We start from the raw sequence: 19,565 nt of genomic DNA on the forward strand, positions 1-19,565 counted from the left end.
TACCCATTACACCCCCGAGGGGTGCCCAGGGCTTCCCTGGTGACCCAACTGTCCATTAACCAGCCTCCTCCACCACCACTGAGATTGCTTTTCAAGCTCCAACTAGTCCCCTGATTAGGGAATGCTCACCTATTCCCTCTGTCTGTGGGCTCCATGCAGGAAGGGTGTGAATGGCATCACGTGTCTTATACTGCCTAACTCAAATGCAATCCCTTTTAGGCATCCACTCTCCTGACCTGATGGGAAGGCCGAATCTGTTCCTTTTCTAATTTCACTTCCCTTTTCCTCTGGTCATCCAGGGCTTACAGAATCCAGACGTGGTGGGAAATTTCTTGGCATCTGGTTTCTTGCTTGCCCTTGCTCTTTGCAGAGGGCAAGCAGTCTGCCCTTTGGCCACCCTCATTGTTCTCCCAGGAACAGCTTTTCCAAGTAGGAGGTGAAACTCTCTGCAGGTTCCCAGGCCCAGCCTGCTCCAGGACACTTCCAGTACCCCCAGGTCCTGCACCTGGGGAGCCAGGCTCAGGGATCTTCAGGACTTGCCACTCATGCCTGAGCTCTGTCCTCTCCAGGCCCTGAAATCCAACCCTATCCTGGGCCAGCCAGCTTCCTGGACCCTGGAAATAAAAAGACTATATTCATCTTAACTGCCAGTAGGAAGGCATTTGTTTTTCCCAGGGGGCAGATCCTAGACCCTAGAACTGGGAAAAAAATATTTATATTTAAGAAAGAGAGGAAAGAGAAGAGAGAATAAGATCGATGCACTGGAAGAGTGATTTTTAGATAGGACTTTTATAAAGTGTAATCCCACTTTATAATGCATGTATTTATTCATCAAATATTTATAGAGCCTGCTGTGGGCCCATTAAAATGCTAGACAATGGGAGATACAGAACTTACCCTCAAGGTAGGTGTCTGGAAGCATTTGGAGAGCAGCCATCAGAGACCACTCCCATCCTCCATGAAGAAAGGCTCTTTTTTATCATTTAAAGCCATTTATTATTACTTGTCTGTAGGCACATAGCATAAATTTCCATATCTTAAATTACCTGTTACTTTACTTTTTACAGAGTATTGTTGATTAGATTTCCTTAGGAGAGAGCCCACTCAAAACCAACAATCACATGAGTTTTCATGGACTTGTGGCTATGAAATGTAAAACTCCTTCACTCACATCACTTGATCCCTCTTACAGAATTACAGGTGGCAAGCTGCAAGTCCTCTAATTACATTTTATAAGAAAGAGAGCAAAGCTCAGAACAGTTAATTTCCAAGGAGGGTACTAATCCACAGGGAAAGGACCAGATATCTAACCCCTGACCCATCTACATACATAAGCAACTTCTCCCTCCCAAATCACAAAAATTAAGTTATGTTTTGTTACTGGAAGCTGAAAGAAAGCCAGAGGCATTGAGCTGCTGGGGGAATGAGGTTGAAAGGTGAGGAGTGTTGTCATCAGAGAGATTTATTGTGAAGTTAATAAAGCTCAGGCGTCAGAGCCCTCCACTTACCCAAGCTCCTTTTGTAGGCTTAAGATATAACAAAAAAAGAAAGGTGATTCCTTCATATGCATTCCAGTTAGGAGACTATAATTTCTCACTTGTTTTAAATTTGTCATTTGTTGGATTCTGTTTTCTTGCTTTAAATATTCATTTGCAAATAAAAATTTGCTAAAAATTTAAAAGTTCTTTTCTTTAAATAGTCCACAAAACAATGTAAGTTCCAAGCAAAAAATTGGAACTGGTTGCCCCTCTGGTGGTTGGTCCCATGGGTCTGTTTGTTCATCAAGGGGAGGGTAGTTACAGGGCACAGAGCTACAGAGAAGAGGATCATCTGTCCCCATAGACATCATTCCTCACCTCACTCTCCCAAGAGGGAAACCCATACATAAGTAGTACTTAATAAAAAAAAAAAATCAAACACCTATTAATTGCCTTCCTACATGTCAAAGAATAGAAGAAAGACTACCAGCACAAAGGGAAAAAAATAGCCACACAAGGCAATACCCACTAGTGAGTGAATTAACTGAGGAACTCACAGAAGGGGAAAAATCAGGGATTTTTAAGTGATGGTAATGCTAATTAAGGATTGAGAACTCTTCAGAGAACTGCATTAGTCCATAGGTCTGTATACTGGTTGGTTAAAACAGCCTCATTGTTTATTCATCAGGAAAATCTTCAGTTAGGTCTAGCAAGAGTCTGGTGTCCCTCAGGCCACTGAAGGCTCATGGTCATTTATCAGCTTCCCATGGTAAGAACAAGCTATGATGACACACTGCATTCCATTTTGATATCTCCTGGGCAGGCACTGCTGGAAGAAGAAAATTTTCTTTTAACATGCAATAAACCAGGAACAATAAGTACTCAGCTTAGGGCTAATCCACCTGACAACCATGAATGATACATATTATTAAATGATTACATAAACTTGAAGTGCTTCCACCAGTATCTGCACCTAGCAAGAGTGCTACATTGTTATTTGCTAGTATTGTAATCCTATATATTTTAATGTTGGATACACAGGGATCCAAAGAGGTCAAGTAAATTTCTCAGGTCATCCAACGAGTAGTGATAGAGCTAGGTGCTCAGTCCAGGGTTCTCTGACGTCAGAGGTGGTATTCTTTCTTTAGCCAAACCTGACCCTTTGCACAGAAATCCCGACACATAGAAGTCCCTGGATAAATGTCCAGTTTCCTGCATTCCTATGAAAACTATTCTAGAAAAAAAGAGCTCTGAGCATAGTTCTTCACCACCACAGAGGGCTCAGGATAGAATTTTGGTCTGTGAAAATTAGTAAAAGGGAAACTCATTAAAATGGAGTCGAGAGGTTTCAGTGGGGTGGGGGTGGAGGGTTCTCACATCCTACTGTGTGTACTCAATCACAGACCCAAAGGGAAGAGACAGACTTGATCTTACACAGACTTGACCTTGCATATAGCTAGTACACTACTATTCCAGCCTTATCCCCCTAAGCCAATGAGAAGACACCATACCTCAAACTCCTAGTTTACTCCAATTAACTTTTAATTTATAACAGCTGTTATAACTGTTCCTGGGGCACCTGGGTGTCTCAGTCTGTTAAGCATCTGCCTTCGGCTCAGGTCATGATCCCAGGGTCCTGGGGTCGAGCCCCCCATCAGCCTCCCTGCTCAGTGGGGAGTCTGCTTCTCCCTCTCCCTCTGCGCATCCCTTCTCATGCTTGCTCTCTGTCTCATGTTCTCTCAAATTAATAAATACAATTCTTAAAAAAAAAAAGAATCAGACCATTCCTGTTGGAACTATGCTAGCCTTCTGTCCAAGTTCTGTTTGGGACTCTTCTTCCTGGAACTATACTGGCCTTTGATCTGATTCCTTCCGGAACCAGACTGTTCCTGAATAACCTCTAAGTAATGGGATCCCAATCATCAGAATGCTTTGAGGGTTGCCTTCCCTACTGGAACTCCCGCCAGGTTTATGATTAAAAACTATGGTCCCTGGGCAGCCCCAGTGGCTCAGCGGTTTAGCACCACCTTCGGTCCAGGGCATGATCCTGGAGACCCAGGAAGGAGTCCTGCATCAAGCTCCCTGCATGGAGCCTGCTTCTCCCTCTACCTGTGTCTCTGCCTCTCTCTCTCTCTCTCTCTCTCTCTCTCTCTCTCTCTCTCTCTCTCTCCGTATGTGTCTCTCATGAGTAAATAAATAAAATCTTGGAAAAAAAAAAAGACTATGGTCCCTCCAAGCATGCATTTATAAATAATTGGACCAACTTAAACAGGAGTAATTTAAAATTTCAAAGGCCGTTATGGGGAACTTTCCATCTCCCCAAATTTAACTTCCTCAAAGTGAATTGGACAGCTATGGTCCTAAAATTGACAAAATTGAATGGGAGTCCTATTTTAACTGGAGCTTCCAAATGCTATCAGGAATTTAAAATTGGGGGCATCTGGGCTCAGGGGTCCTTTGGCTTTGGCTCAGGTCGTGATCCCAGGGTCTTGGGATCGAGTCCTACATCAGGACTTCTCCGTCTACCTTTGTCTCTACCTCTTTCTCTGTGTCTCTCGTGAATAAATAAATAGAATCTTTTTAAAAAATCTAAAATTGGCTCTCTCCACTATAGTTTATAAACTAAATGAGGCAAAGAAACCATTTAAAATGGGGGCATAACTTCTGAGGCCTCTTCTGCCCCTCGCCCACCTTCTCTGTCTGTGGACACCAGGCAGTTACACTCCATCGTGGCCATCTTCCTCTGTTCTCTCTGAACTTCCTCTCTCCTCTGCTCTCTGATTCCAATCATTATGTAGAACCTGTCTTTCCCTCTGAAGTTCCTTCCACCTCCTCCTCTCCTGAACCTGTTAAGCCTGCCCCTTTAAAGTTAAATCTTGTGAGGATCAAAATGGAACCTAAGTTTCTTATGTTCCCTAGACTAAGGCTGAATTGGGAGCCATAGCTGAAGAGTTTCTTGAAGTTACAGAGGGACCCTCATTATTTTGCTGAAGAATTTAGCATGGTTATTCAAACTTACCAGTCTGGTTTCTCAGATTCATATCAATCAGTCCCTGTGGTTGTTGCTGAGGACCAGGCCACACATTGGATGAAACTAGCCCAATGGGAAAATCCTAAACAGGACTTAGAGAAACAGACATCTAAGTTCTGGCAAGATGCTAGAAAACACGTTGGAAATTTCCATGGAGCGAGTATAATGGCTTTTCCTAAGGCTGATGATTGGAACAAAATTTGGGGTTGTAAAGAAAGGCCTGATGAATCTGTTCATGATTATTAAAATTGACTCTAAATTGTCCTTAAAATTCCAGTCTTCCTTTAGATATTGAATCCACCTGGGTAGCATTTAGCTCTGTTTGTTCCTGGACTGATCCAGGATCTTTCCCTTTTAGTTAAAAGATCAGGAGGGGATGGAAAACTATGTCTATACCAGATTTAACTAACCTGGCAAACCAGCTTGTTCAGAACCTAGATGAGTCACCTAGAGGAGAGAACACTAAAATTTTCAGTGTTCAATTCCATTACATGAAGGCATCTAAAAAAACTGGAAGCCTAGCTTCTGCTATTATTACAAGGAACCAGGACTTTGGAAAGAAGATTGTTACAAATTTAAGCACTTTAGGCCCTCTAGCCAACTTTCCCACATCCTCTTAATTCCCAATGACAGGTTCCCAGGAACTACAGGGGCTCTTCCCAATCCCAACTCCCTTTTAATCGGCTTGGAGAAACTATACTCCAGAGTGAGACTGAATCTCTTTCTGTCCCTATTGATGGGAAGCTACACTCCCAGGGATTAACCCTGCTGCTATAAAGCAGCCCCTGCCTCAGAGCACTCACAGTTCCAACAGTGGTAGGGTCTCTAACAGACCTCAACAGGTTCCAGTCTCTGAACCTATTCCCTTTTGTTCAGGCTCTTTGAGAGATACCCTCTTCTTCTTAGTTCCTCAGCCCCTATTCATTTCTTGGGCAGAGATTTCTCAAAAAAAATACCATGCTGGAATTTCTTTCTCCCAAAAGGGAAAAATAATTCTAGAATTTGACAGTAGCAACGAAAATAACGAACAAGGGAAAATATGATCATATGGCATCTTTTCTATGCTCTGCCTCCGATGTCACTATAGCTGAGTCTAGGGATAGTCATTTTTTATTCCTCAGCTACCATTGTTGTTCTGGGCAAAATCTTCAACTGCCATTTCCAGAATCCACAGTGCACCTCCTGTCAGGATTCAAATAGATCCCTCAAAACCTCTCCCTAGAATTAATCAATATACTATAGATAAAGAAGTCTTTCAAGGAATCAACCCCAAAATAGAGGATTACAAGGCTCAAGGCTCATTGCCCCTGCACTAATCCCTGTAATATCCCTATTTTACCTGAGGGTAGAGGGAAACCCAACAGCCTAGGATGAAGATTTGTCCAGGACTTCCGAGCAATAAATAACATTATTAACCCTCAGCACCCTGCCATTCTCAACCTTCATCCACTACTGACATCTATTCCCAGTGAAAGCAAAGTTTTCACTGTAAATGACTTATTTGGTACATTTTTCTGTATTCTAGTTGATAAGGAGAGCCAATATCTTTTTGCCTTCACTTGGGAAGAATGGCAATACACCTGGACAGTAATGCCTACAGAGTCCTTCCTATTTCTCACAAACCATAAATGCTGATTTGGGTAATATAAAGTTTTCTGTAGGCTCTACCTTATTGCAATACATAGATGATTTGCTTCTCTGCTCCCCTTCTCAACCTCTTTACAGGAAAACAGCATCCACATGTTAAAACTTTTGGCTTTAAAGGGACATAAAGTTTCTAAAGAAAAATTGCAGTTTTCTTAAACTCAGATTCAATATTTAGGACACCTGATATCAGAACAAGGACTAGATTTGGATCCAGGTAGACTTCAAGGCATCCTGAATTTCCCAAAACATAAAACTAAGTGCCAATTAAGAAGCTTTCTTAGCTTGGCTAATTATTCTCAAATTGGATTCAAAATTTCTCATAGGGTATCATAGTCAACACCTACACCCTGTGTTTTGAAGGTATATCCTTGGCCTCAGAGCCATTCCTGCCACTGCCCTCATAGTGAAGACCACTGAAGAAATAGTCAATAACCATCCTTGTACCCTCCTGCAGTAAAAGCCTGCCTAACTTTTCATTACACTCAACACTTTTCAGCCAGTCTCCTCACCTCCTATGAAATTCTCATGTTAACTGCTCATAACTCTTCCTTGTGGCAAAAGCCTTAAGCCCACCACCCTTCTCCCTGTTTCATGAATGAAACCCCTCATAACGGCTTAGCATTGACAGATCACCATGACAATTTATAAGAAACTCCTCTAACCCATGCATACTTTCATGGTTTACTGACACTTCTTATTTAGAGGATAAACATGGTAAAAATCATGCTAGGTATGCAACTTCCTTTGAAGTCATTGGGGCAGCACCTTTACTTTTGGTCACTTCAGCCCAATAGGCTGAATTATACAGCCTTACTCAAGTTTGCACTTTAGCCAAAGGTGAAATCTAAAATATTTATGCTGATAGTCAGCATGCCTTTGGAGTAGCTTATGACTTTGGAATATTATGGAAACAATCCTTACCTCCAAAGGGGATGAGATTTAAAATGGCTCCTATATCCAAAATTTATTAGGTGCCATGTGTTTGCTAGTGGCTCTACCTATTAGTAAGTTTCCCAAGCATTCCAGACTCAACTTCCTAGAAGCCAAAGGAAACTGCCTCACTGATATTTCTGTCAAAAATGCTGCTTTCCATGAGGCTGATAGCCACACCTCTGCCATGTTCCAAAGAGATGTTCTCCCAAATAACAATTTGGAAAAATTGACCAGAGATGTCTAACAGTTGGCCCCAGAAAAGGAGAAACAATATTGGAAATCTAATGATTGTTGAATCAATACGAAGAGAAATCTCTGGTTTGGACCAAATAACAATCTGGCCCTACCAGAAATTCTAAAATCCCCACTACTTACACATGTACATGCATTAAACGATCGATCTACTGACATATGATAGCATTCATGAACCAATATTGGTGGGGAAGTATCAAGAAGGCTGCAAAAAGTGCCTACCTTGCTTGCCCCACTTATCCAAAATACAATCCTGGGAAGCCTGTCCATACTGCCCCTGGGCGTTCTAAATTTTAAAGTTTCCAATGGACCATTTGAGGTTTGGCAAATGGATTTCATGTAGCTCTCCCCATCTCATGGATATAAGTATGTTGTAGTCATAATTTGTATGTTTTCTCACTGGACTGAAGCTTTCTCTTGTAGACAAGGTTAACCTCTCTCCTGTAGCTAAAATTCTGTTAGAAAAGATTATCACTACCTTGGGAACCTCTCTTGAACTACAAAGTGATAAGGGGATCCATTCTATTGGCCATGTGCTTGCTTCACAATGTATGCTGTTTGGCCAGTTTTACAATACTTTCACTAAGTACGCCATCCTCAATCCTCAGGGTTGACTGAATGCACTAACGGCACCGTTACGACTCAATTGCAAAATTCATAAAGATTTTCCAAATACCTTGGCTTAAAGTATTGCCATTAGACCCTCTAAATCTCAGATCCACTGCCTTAGGAACTTATAGATTCTCACTCTTGAATATAGTCATAGGACAACCAACGTACTTGGTCCCTGCCTCTTTTGACCCACCTCAACAAAAAGGAAATACACTTCAATATTGTAAAGGTCTAGTTGCTTCTATTAAAAATAACCATGCTTTGGGGCACCTGGGTGGTTCAGTGGGTTGGGCATCCGACTTTTGATTTGGGCTCAGGTCGTGATCTCAGGGTTGTGAGATTGAGCCCAGCCTGAAGCTTTTGCTGAGTGTGGAGCCTGCTGGGGATTCTTTCCTTCCCCTTCCCGTTGCCCCCTCACTACTCCTACATGCATGCACATGAGTGCCTTCTCTCTCTCTCTCTCTCTCTCTCTCTCTCTCTCTCTCTCTCTCTCTCCCCCTCTCTCTCTTAAAAAAAAATAACCATGCTTTGATAGAGCTGTCTTTCCACAGTGTGCTCGCAGGAGACAAAGGCCTTAAGAATCACATTTATCAAACTGGAGATTTTGCTTATTGAAAAAGACTCCTCTAGAAAAAATCTCTTTGCCCTTGCTGGAAAGGCCCTTATAAGGTACTGCTAATCAACCAGTGTGCCACCAAATTCTAGGAAATAGATTTTTGTTTTTTGTTTTTGTTTTTTGTTTTTAATGAATTTATTTTTTATTGGTGTTCAATTTGCCAACATACAGAATACCACCCAGTGCTCATCCGTCAAGTGCCCACCTCAGTGCCCGTCACCCATTCACCCCCATCCCCCGCCCTCCTCCTCTTCCACCACCCCCAGTTCGCTTCCCAAAGTTAGGAGTCTTCATGTTCTGTCTCCCTTTCTGACATTTCCCACCCATTTCTTCTCCCTTCCCTTCTATTCCCTTCCACTATTATTTATAGTCCCCAAATGAATGAGAACATATAATGTTTGTCCTTCTCCGATTGACTTATTTCACTCAGCATAATACCTTCCAGTTCCATCCACGTCAAAGCAAATGGTGGGTATGTGTCGTTTCTAATGGCTGAGTAATATTCCATTGTATACATAAACCACATCTTCTTTATCCAATTATCTTTTGACGGACACCGAGGCTCCTTCCACAGTTTGGCTATTGTGGACATTGCTGCTATAAACGTTGGGGTGCAGGTGTCCCGGCGTTTCATTGCATCTGCATCTTTGGGGTAAATCCCCAGCAGTGCAATTGCTGGGTCATAGGGAAGGTCTATTTTTAACTCTAGGAACCTCCACACAGCTTTCCAGAGTGGCTGCACCAGTTCACATTCCCACCAACAGCACAAGAGGGTTCCCTTTTCTCCGCATCCTCTCCAGCATTTGTGGTTTCCTGTCTTGTTAATTTTCGCCATTCTCACTGGTGTGAGGTGGTATCTCATTGTAGTTTGATTTGTATTTCCCTGATGGCAAGTGATGCAGAGCATTTTCTCATGTGCGTGTTGGCCATGTCTATGTCTTCCTCTGTGAGATTTCTGTTCATGTCTTTTGCCCATTTCATGATTGGATTGTTCGTTTCTTTGCTGTTGAGTCTAATAAGTTCTTTATAGATCTTGGAAACTAGCCCTTTATCTGATACGTCATTTGCAAATATCTTCTCCCATTCTGTAGGTTGTCTTTTAGTTTTGTTAACTGTATCCTTTGCTGTGCAAAGGTTCTTATCTTGATGAAGTCCCAATAGTTCATTTTTGCTTTTGTTTCTTTTGCCTTCGTGGATGTATCTTGCAAGAAGTTATTGTGGCCAAGTTCAAAAAGGGTGTTGCCTGTGTTCTCCTCTAGGATTTTGATGGACTCTTGTCTCACATTTAGATCTTTCATCCATTTTGAGTTTATCTTTGTGTATGGTGAAAGAGAGTGGTCTAGTTTTATTCTTCTGCATGTGGATGTCCAGTTTTCCCAGCACCATTTATTGAAGAGACTGTCTTTCTTCCAATGGATAGTCTTTCCTCCTTTATTGAATATTAGTTGACCATAAAGTTGAGGGTCCACTTCTGGGTTCTCTATTCTGTTCCATTGATCTATGTGTCTGTTTTTGTGCCAGTACCACACTGTCTTGATGACCACAACTTTGTAGTACAACCTGAAGTCTGGCATTGTAACCATGCCCCCAGCTATGGTTTTCTTTTTTAAAATTCCCCTGGCTATTCAGGATCTTTTCTGATTCCACACAAAGCTTAAAATAATTTGTTCTAACTCTCTGAAGAAAGTCCATGGTATTTTGATAGGGATTGCATTAAGAAAATTATTCACCATGAGCAAGTAGGATTTATTCCCGGGACACAAGGCTGGTTCAACACTCGTAAAACAATCAATGTGATTCATCATATCAGCAAGAGAAAAACCAAGAACCATATGATCCTCTCATTAGATGCAGAGAAAGCATTTGACAAAATACAGCATCCATTCCTGATCAAAACTCTTCAGAGTGTAGGGATAGAGGGAACATTCCTCAACATCTTAAAAGCCATCTACGAAAAGCCCACAGCAAATATCATTCTCAATGGGGAAGCACTGGGAGCCTTTCCCCTAAGATCAGGAACAAGACAGGGATGTCCCCTCTCACCACTGCTCTTCAACATAGTACTGGAAGTCCTAGCCTCAGCAATCAGACAACAAAAAATACATTAAAGGCATTCAAATTGGCAAAGAAGTCAAACTCTCCCTCTTCACCGATGACATGATACTCTACATAGAAAACCCAAAAGCCTCCACCCCAAGATTGCTAGAACTCATACAGCAATTTGGTAGCATGGCAGGATACAAAATCAATGCCCAGAAATCAATGGCATTTCTATACACTAACAAGGAGACTGAAGAAAGAGAAATTAAGGAGTCAATCCCATTCACAATTGCACCCAAAAGCCTAAGATACCTAGGAATAAACCTAACCAAAGAGGTAAAGGATCTATACCCTAAAAACTACAGAATACTTCTGAAAGAAATTGAGGAAGACACAAAGAGATGGAAAAATATTCCATGCTCATGGATTGGCAGAATTAATATTGTGAAAATGTCAATGTTACCCAGGGCAATTTACACGTTTAAGGAAATAGACTTTTGGATTCTCACATGACACATCTAGAGAAAGCACTAAGCCCTGACTGGACCTGCTCTTGTCCTGAAATTAAAGATTTCCCAGAATTAAAACAGACGACATCTGGGAAGACAGAGTTCCAAGGTGTCTGGACCAGGCTTGTATACTTTTTCTTACTTTTACTTCTATCTCTTTATGGAAAGAAAATGCCCTTTATCTGCATTTTCCCAATCTCTTGAAAAAGGGGGAGACCTCCTTTGATCATGATCTTTCAGAACCAGCCTCATTATGATCCCTTGACCATTTCCGAAGGATTAGAAGTTTTGGAACACAAAAGTCTTTCTTTTATCCGAAGTATTAACGGACTCTGCAAATTCATGGTTTCTGAACTTATAATTTGACAAATTTGATAACATTTGTTCTTTTGAGATAACAATATTTTTTTCTTTAATGCATCTTTGAAGTTTTGCTATTCTTGGAAAAAAGTTCATTAACTACTGCTTCCTGTTTATATTTATATGGTATTTTCCTGAAGGTGTTTGGTTACTTCATGAAGTATGCTCTCATAGATCTTCACTATGTTAAGAGAAGACTTCCAGGAGGAATGCATGACTCTGGGTTTGCCTTCATAGAGAGAATCCTTTCTTCCCTCAGTTCAAATAAGTGCCAATAAATATTTTCAGACCTAAGGTCCTGGTTTAGAACTAACATATACAGTTTGGAATTGTCACATTGCTTTTGACTATGTACTTGTTGTCCATCAATCTTTTGCAGAAAGGATGTGCTCAATAAAGTGATGTTGGCTCAATGCTCACAATCTTGAGAAGATGTAGACTTCAGATGGGAAGTACCTGCGAGCTCTCCCTTCAAGCCCTCCCTGTTACTCAAATGTAGCATAAGTGGTTTCCAACTGCTCTGTACTTTCCCTCCGACATGAGACATGACAACCAGGAAAGGTCCTTCCTGGTACTTAGAGATAAAACCACACTAAATATAAAGAACCCGACTTGATCTTTCAAGGAAAGATCTTGATCAAAAGTGGGTACTGTGAAAATCAGTAACAGGAAACCTCACTAAATTGGAGTCAGGAGATTTTGGCAGGGGGAGTTCTTATGCCCTACCACTCAAAGTGAATTGCAGGGCCAAAGGTAAGAGACAGACTTGACCTTACACAGATTTGAACTTGCATGTGGATACTCTACTCTTCCAGCTGGAGGAGACACTTTTCTTATCCCCCTCGGCAACAGTTCAGCCAATGAGAAGCCTCCATACTTTGAAATCTCAGTTTACTCCAATGGACTTTTTTTTAAAAAAGATTTTATTTATTTATTCATGAGAAACACAGAGAGAGAGAATGGCAGAGACAGAGGCAGAGGGAGAAGCAGGCTCCATGCAGGGAACCCAATGGGGGGCTCAATCCTTGGATCACAGGATCATGCCCTGAGCCAAAGGCAGATGCTCAACCACTGAGACACCCAGGCATCCCTACTCCAATGGACTTTTAGTCAGTGGCAGAACTGAGTCTTGAACCCAGTACTCTATTTGAAAACATGAGATGAAAACAAGTAAAGTGTAGCTCTACTTCATGTTCAAGTTCAACTTAACAGACTCCACCAACACAAAGGCAATTCAGGCTGATCACAAGTTTGAAAAAAAAATTGAACAAATCACTTTAGAGACAGCAGGATCATATAGGATCGAAGGGACACTAAAATATCTGGAGATCATATTCCTAAAACCTACATTGATATTAGAGAGGGACATCATTCATGCCTCCATTATATATTTTTCTTAGGCAATAAGTTGACTAATTTCAGCCAACAGGAAAAGAACTGTTTTTATCTAGAACCACCTTGGGTTTTGCCTCTCTATAACAAAGGACTTTTAACTGTTTTGGTAGATGATCATCCATGGACATTTTATGATTCTGCACATCTTATGATCAAGGCATTGATCACCTTTGTCCTGAACTGTCTTTTCAGGGATGAGTGTCTAGTGAACAGCCTTGGAAGACAGAGTTAGTGCCTCCCTCTGAACCAAAGGGCAGGCATGCTTACTTCCCATTATAAAAGATTTGTGTTCCCTAAACCCAGGGTTCCTCTCCTGAAATCCAAATAGTGCAATGCAGCCATCTATCTGGGCTCATCTATGCCACTTCCATGGGACTTAGGAGCAAGAGGCACTGATATAGCTCATGCTGCTCTCTGGTCTATGAGTAATGATGTCCTTTGTCTCTGATCCAGGATCCACTATCCATGACACTGGCAGGCTAACTTATAAGGGTAAAAGAAGGGGAAAGTCTCAGGCTCTTTACAGACTTGATACTCTTTCCTTTTCTGTTGGACATGAGACCAGAACAACAATAAAAGGACAGAGCTTTGAAGTTGGAAAGAACGATTATAGTCATTAATGGGAATAATGAACCCCAGAAAGTGTTAACCCCTTATTTTAGGGTCTGACAAACTTGTATTTCCCTTCTCTGGAATGAGCTGTACCCAAACCTCAATTCTTTCAAATCCAAAAGGACTGAAATATCAGAACACTAAAACAGAGATCAGCAGTGGAGTTTACACCAACAAGCCAATGAAGCTTAAGTTCTGGTGGCCTCACTGCTCAGGCCCTTCCAAGGCCTGGCAAGAACTCTAACAATGTGTTCACATGGTGATGTGTTTTGCAAAGTTTACAAAAATAAGATTTTAAAACTCAATTGGTCAATTCCACTGTCTCTTTCCACTCTTTTCCTCCATCATATTCCCTTCAGGTAGGGTGGTTTTGTAGTGGCCACAAGTATTTGGGGATCCTAATAAATGAGAGTTGGAGATACATGTAGCTTGCATTTAGCTCTGGACATATTCACACATTTCATAGTCATCTCCAGGCATGGTTTACCTAGTTCTACATATGGATGGCTTCCAGAAATATTCCTACTGCCCACTCTGCCAACACCAAACATCATGGCATGAATTCCGCAGGCCAGAGGCTGTATCGGGAAATGGAAGGGCCCCACAGCACTTAGCATTGCAAAGATAAGGATAATAGAGAAAAAAAAAAAAGGACTGAGATGCATTCCCCCAGAGCTAGTTTGTGGGAAATTCTTCCAGTCATCAGAAATATAAAATAGGGGTGGGGGTGGGGGGTAAAAAAAAGAAGAAGAAGCAGCGTAAAACTGTAAATGGAGACCTCCTGGTCAAAATTACTCTTATTAGGAATACTCCGTGCAGGAGATACAATAATAAACCTACCATATATTTTTTTTCATGTTGTTGGAAATTATGCAAAATGGAATTTATCAGAATTCCTGCGTATATAGGGTACAAACAGTAGTATAAACAGTCACTCTGTGAGGTCCCATGTTTTATGCATGCCAAGCTATCCAATTGCATCTTAACACATCAGATGAATCCTATCCTGACAAAGTCTGGTGGTTCCTGATGATACAGCACATAATATTGCCACCAATGCTCAGAAATGGCTTGGAAAAAACAGCAGCCAGTGATTCTGTGACAAAATCCCTATACATATTCATCAGTAGGTCAATGGTTGTAATTTAAGTATGATTTGATCACCTGACTATATATATATAACACAATTCAACTGGGTGGCAATTTCAAACTGCATCCAGATGCTCACATGGACCTTATTTTCAGATTAATTTTATGTATTGTTTTCAGAATTTCTGAATATACCAAAATAAATAAGATAGGAAGGAAATATCCTGACAGAAACCACTACTGTAAATCAAAAAGTGAAAATTAGCAGAACTTCAAAGTGTCAGAAACTCTCTTGCTATTATAAGATAACGGAAACTAAAACTTTTGATGGTCAAAATTGTGAAGGTGGAGGGAAAAAAAGAATCACAATATGCAATAAAAATGTAGATGAAATTAAAATAAAAAAGATAAAGGTGATTAGAGAATTAGGACACTCCAATACAGGAAACAAAGAAAGGAGATGGGCTGTATTATAAAAGAAAATGCAGTTTGTGCAGACAATGAGCAAGCTCCAGACCCTCAGCTGCTATGTTTTAATGAATTGGTGACTTTGTTACGTGTCCTTTACATGTCCTCTTTTATTTGGCCATAAACATTAGGGGGAAAGTATTCTACAGATTTGTCAGGCACACAATTAACAGCCTGTTATATTATTTTCTGCACTTTGTGAAGTTTCTGATATTCATCTACCTTTTAGAATTTGCAGGTTGTTGTGATTTCCAATTCTAAGTATTCCCTTTGATAACTAATTTTTATTTGTAATTTGTCCCATTTTTCTTCAAGCAAATTCCTGAATTATATGAGTTTCAGGCTCTCCTAGCCACGGATCTGGCTCTGGAGATGGGTCATGCAGTTTTATTTCCCGTCAATCAATGTCAGACAATATTCAGACATTATTCTCTGCCTGAAGGAGAGAAGATTGAATTGTCTAAAAGGTTCTGGGGGATCCCTGGGTGGCTCAGCAGTTAGGCGCCTGCCTTTGGCCCACGGCGTGATCCTGGAGTCCCGGGATCAAGTCCCACATCAAAGTCCCTGTGTGAATCCTGCTTCTCCCTCTGTGTCTCTGCCTCTCTCTCATGAATAAATAAATAAAATCTTAAAACAAAAAAAAAAAACTAAAAATAAAACCATTCTAAACAGGTGCTTCCTGATGAGGCCCTTAATCTACGTTGACTAGATTGACTCTCAGTGTTGAAAAAGCCAACTGCTAAATAGTTACCATGTATGATATATGAATGAGCAAATGAATGAAGAAGCCAACTGCTTCTCAAAACAGGTTCTGGTGCCAATCACTGTAATTACCATGATCTTTATTGCAGGTGGCAGCATCTACCTGAAGTAGTTTACACACAAAGGGGGTGTTAAGGATGTAGAGAGCCCATGCAATTGTTGAAAAGGCCACAGAAGCTGGCTGCAGCTGTAGGTAGCTTCTTGGATCAATGATTTCCGGTGGAGACTGCCGTTCTCCAGGTGGCTCAGTTTGGTGGTGTGATTTTGAAAGGCAGCCTTGGATCTCAGTCTACGTTCATTTTCTGCAGAACTCTGGCCAGTACACCTCACTTAAGAGTGGTGGTGGGACCCCACCAAAAAGGAGAATTATAGACCAATATCCCTGATGAAGACAGATGTAAAAATTCTCAACAAGATACTAGCCAATAGGATCCAACAGTACATTAAGAGGATTATTCACCATGACCAAGTGGGATTTATCCCCAGGATGCAAGGCTGGTTCAACACTCGTAAAGCAATCAACGTGATAGACCATATCAACAAGAGAAAAAACAAGAACCACATGATCCTCTAAATAGATGCAGAGAAAGCATTTGACAAAATACATCATCTATTCCTGATCAAAACTCTTCAGAGTGTAGGGAGAGAGGGAACATTCCTCAGCATCTTAAAAGTCATATACAAAAAGCCCACAGAAAATATCATTCTCAATTGGGAAACACTGGGAACCTTTCCCCTTAGTACAGGAACACAACAGGGATGTCCACTCTCACCACTACTATTCAACATAATACTAGAAGTCCTAGCCTCAGCAATCAGGCAACAAAAAGACAATCATTTGCATTAAAATTGGCAAAGAAGAAGTCAAACTCTCCCTCTTCGCCGATGACATGATTCTGTACATAGAAAACCCAAAAGCCTCCACCCCAAGATTACTAGAACTCATACAGCAATTTGGCAGTGTGGCAGGATACAAAATCAATGCCCAGAAGTCAGTGGCATTTCTATACACTAACAAGGAGACTGAAGAAAGAGAAATTAAGGAGTCAATCCCATTTACAATTGCACCCAAAAGCATAAGATACCTAGGAATAAACCTAACCAAAGAGGTAAAGGAACTATACCCTAAAAACTATAGAACACTTCTGAAAGAAATTGAGGAAGACACAAAGATATGGAAAAATATTCCATGCTCATGGATTGGCAGAATTAATATTGTGAAAATGTCAGTGTTACCCAGGGCAATTTACACGTTTAATGCAATCCCTATCAAAATACCATGGACTATCTTCAGAGAGTTAGAACAAATAATCTTAAGATTTGTGTGGAATCAGAAAAGATCCCGAATAGCCAGGGGGAATATTAAAAAAGAAAAACAGAGCTGAAAACACAATTCCAGATTTCAGGTTGTACTACAAAGCTGTGGTCATCAAGACAGTGTGGTACTGGCACAAAAATAGACACATAGATCAATGGAACAGAAGAGAGAATCCAGAAGTGGACCCTCAACTTTATGGTCAACTAATATTCGACAAAGCAGGAAAGACTATCCACTGGAATAAAGACAGTCTCTTCAATAAATGGTGCTGGGAAAATTGGACATCCACATGCAGAAGAATAAAACTAGACCATTCTCTTACACCATACACAAAGATAAACTCAAAATGGATGAAAGATCTAAATGTGAAACAAGATTCCATCAAAATCCTAGAGGAGAACACAGGCAACACCCTTTTTGAACTTGGCCACAGCAACTTCTTGCAAGATATACCCATGAAAGCAAGAGAAACAAAAGCAAAAATGAATTACTGGGACTTCATCAAGATAAGAAGCTTTTGCACAGCAAAGGATACAGTCAACAAAACTAAAGGACAACCTATAGAATGGGAGAAGATATTTGCAAATGACGTATCAGATAAAGGACTAGTATCCAAGACCTATAAAGAACTTATTAAACTCAACAGCAAAGAAACAATCCAATCATGAAATGGGCAAAAGACATGAACAGAAATCTCAGAGGAAGACATAGACATGGCCAACATGCACATGAGAAAATGCTCTGCATCACTTGCCATCAGGGAAATACAAATCAAAACCACAATGAGATACCACCTCACACCAGTGAGAATGGGGAAAATTAACAAGGCAGGAAACAACAAATGTTGGAGAGGATGCGGAGAAAAGGGAACCCTCTTACACTGTTGGTGGGAAGTGAACTGGTGCAGCCACTCTGGAAAGCTGTGTGGAGGTTCCTCAAAGAGTTAAAAATAGACCTGCCCTACGACCCAGCAATTGCACTGCTGGGGATTTACCCCAAAGATACAGATGCAATGAAATGCCGGGACTCCTGGACCCCGATGTTTATAGCAGCAATGTCCACAATAGCCAAACTGTGGAAGGAGCCTCGGTGTCCATTGAAAGATGACTGGATAAAGAAGCTGTGATATATGTATACAATGGAATATTACTCAGCCATTAGAAATGACAAATACCATTTGCTTTGACGTGGATGGAACTGGAGGGTTTTATGCTGAGTGAAATAAGTCAATTGGAGAAGGACAAACATTATATGGTCTCATTCATTTGGGGAATATAAAAATTAGTGAAAGGGAATAAAGGGAAAGGAGAGAAAATGAGTGAAAATATCAGTGAGGGTGACAAAACATGAGACACCTAACTCTGGGAAGCAAACAAGGGGTAGTGGAAAGGGAGGTGGGCGAGGTGTTGGGGTGACTGGGTGATGAGCACTGAGGGGGGCACTTGGGATGAACACTGGGTGTTATGCTATGTGTTGGCAAATTGAACTCCAATAAGAAAAAGAAAAAAAAGAAAAAAGAAAAAAAGAGTAGTGTTGGGCAGCCCGGGTGGCTCAGCAGTTTAGCGCCACCTTCAGCCCAGGGCATGATCCTGGGGTCCCAGGATGGAGTTCCACATCAGGCTCCCTGCATGGAGGGTGCTTCTCCCTCTGCCTGTGTCTCTGCCTCTCTCTCTTTCTGTTTCTCTCATGAATAAATAAATAAAATCCTAAAAAAAAAAAAGAGCAGTGGTGATAATCTGTAAATCTTGTCTCTTACTATGAAAATCAAAAAAAGATCTTTCCAGAGCTGTACCAATAATGGCTGGCCCATTCAGGAGATTTTCTCAAGGACTACCTATGGTAAAACTCAGCAGTACTGAGCAAAATGATGTTTGGGAAAACATCCAAGAATCAGTCAGTGCAATAGGCAGGAATATCCGTCTTTAGTGATACTAGAAGCAGTATGGGACCTACCCTCTATAATAAGAACAAGGATGCAAGATAGGGTTGTTTAAATTCCACTACCTATATTATTCTGGTTCTTTCCTCTCACTCCCTTCTATCATGCTGTCTCAACCATCACTGTCAACAACAACAACAACAACAACAACAACAACAACAACATTGTGCCATAGAACAGGGCTATTCTGCAGACCACTGGAAATCTCTTCCAAAGCAGTAATAACAGCTGACTACAATTTTAGATTCTTTAATATTATAAAGCAGATTCTTTGTTGCTTGTGTTTGGAACAAATGACAAATATCCTATGACATCAGTAAATACATCAGGTTCTCTGGGTTAGGGGTGGGGACAACACTATCATAGACAAATTAAGCTCTTGTAACTAACTGTATAACTTCTTCATGATACAACAGCTTGGTACCATCAATGGCTTCAATTATTGATAGGAGATATCTTTGTATCTTTCATACAGATTTCTATACACAGATTAGCTCAGGGTAC

Source organism: Nyctereutes procyonoides, unplaced genomic scaffold, assembly GCF_905146905.1.
Source record: "Nyctereutes procyonoides isolate TBG_1078 unplaced genomic scaffold, NYPRO_anot_genome, whole genome shotgun sequence".
NCBI classification, from domain to species: Eukaryota; Metazoa; Chordata; class Mammalia; order Carnivora; family Canidae; genus Nyctereutes; species Nyctereutes procyonoides.